The sequence below is a fragment of the Elephantulus edwardii genome, unplaced genomic scaffold (genome assembly GCF_000299155.1).
Source record: "Elephantulus edwardii isolate Elephantulus edwardi_28Jun2011 unplaced genomic scaffold, EleEdw1.0 scaffold00017, whole genome shotgun sequence".
Taxonomy (NCBI): Eukaryota; Metazoa; Chordata; class Mammalia; order Macroscelidea; family Macroscelididae; genus Elephantulus; species Elephantulus edwardii.
In genome coordinates this window covers 24,202,349-24,203,990 of record NW_006399767.1, presented here as the reverse complement: position 1 = coordinate 24,203,990, position 1,642 = coordinate 24,202,349, and the positions used below count along the sequence as shown (strand labels likewise).

The 1,642-nt window shown below is 45.4% G+C and overlaps 1 protein-coding gene and 1 pseudogene across 1 annotated transcript in view; both read right to left on the bottom strand.

Annotated features, from left to right (window-relative positions):
• Window positions 1-1,642, bottom strand: part of STK38 (serine/threonine kinase 38) — a 49,671-nt gene that overhangs the window by 42,147 nt on the left and 5,882 nt on the right. The gene's annotated exons all lie outside the window — the stretch shown is intronic.
• The window catches only part of LOC102874375, a 5,666-nt pseudogene that overhangs the window by 1,001 nt on the left and 3,023 nt on the right, over window positions 1-1,642 (bottom strand).

The following is a 1,642-nucleotide window of genomic DNA, read 5'->3' as shown; positions in this document are numbered from 1 at the left end:
GCCGCGTTGGCGCTGGGACCCAGGCCGCCCCCCGCGCCCGGTCCGACCCCCAGCCTTAACTCTCTATTTTACCAGGCATACTGTCCTGATAACATGATCAAATTATGGTGAGAAAGAAGCCTCACCATGCTCACTTTTTAGGAGCATTCTAACTGCACTTCTAAGATAAATTTTTGTTCTTTTGACAATGCATGAAATATTAAACAATACCAAAATTGAAAGGCATCAGCTCTTCTTTGGTCTTTCTAATTCACTGTCCATGTTTTTGTTTTGCTGTTATGTGCCGGTGAGTTGCCTGTGACTCAGAGTGACCCTATGTACAACAGCTCAAAACATCTCTTGCCAATCTTACTGTCTCCAACATGCCTATCCCCATTACCCGTGACAGAATCAATCCATCTCATCTCATCGAGTGTCTTCCTCTCCTGTGCTATCCTCCATGCTCCCAAGTATGATGTCCCTCTCCAAGGTCTGATCTCACCTTGCAACATGTCCAAAGTACGTCAGACGAAGCCTCCAAATCCTTGACTCCAAGGAGCAGCCTGGCTTCACCCTCTCCAGGATGAACTTGTTTGTTATCCTAGCAGTTCATGGTATATTCAGTACTCTACTCCAGTACCACAGCTCAAAAGCATCAACTCTCCATCATCCCTAGTCAGTATCCAGCTCTCTGATGCATGTCAAATAATCGCTAAGCCCATGGCCTGTATCAGGCACACCTTAGACTCCAGACTGACATCCTTGCTCTTCAGTACTTTGGCGAGGTCTCTGGCAGCAGACTTTCCCAATGCAATTCATCTTTTAATTTCCTGGCTGCTGATACCAAGAGTGTTGATTGTAGAGCCAAGCACACAGAAGCTGTCAACAATCTCAATCTCTTCACCATCTATCATGATGCTGCCAATTGGCCCAATGGTGAGAATCTTTATTTTCTAGATGTTGAACTTCAATCCATACTGAAGGCTGCAGTTCTTGACCTTCTGCAGCAAGCACTTCAGGTCCTCCTCAGTTTCAGCAAGCAGGGTTGTGTCATCTCCATAACACAGATTGCTGATGAATCTACCGCCAATCCGATGCTACACTTCTCCTCACAGAGCCCAGCCTCCCAGATAATCTGTTCTGCATATAGACTGAAAAGATATGGAGATAGGACACATCCTTGACACACACCCTTTCCAATTTTGAACCATGTACTGTTTCCTTGCTCTGTTCTGGTGACTGTCTCCTGGTCCAAGTATATATAGGTTTTGCATAAGCACAATCAAGTGTCTTGGGATTCCCATTCTTCTCCGTTAGCCCTTTTCTTGTGATTCACACAGTCAAATGCCTTTGCACAGTCAATGAAACACAGACAGACATTCCTGTGGGACTTTCTGTTTTCAGCCAAGATCCATCTGACATTAGCTATAATATCCCTAGTACCATGGCCTCTTCTAAATCCAACCTGTACCTCAGGCAGTTCTCTGTTGATGTGCTATTCATTCATGTTTTTATGTGCCATCGAGTTGTTGCGACTCATAGCGACCTTATGTACAACAGCCCTAAACTCCGATCTGTCCTGTGCCAATCGCACTGTCTCTGACACTCCCATCCCAATTATCCCAGTCACTGAATCAATCCACCTCATAGAGAGCCTTCCTCT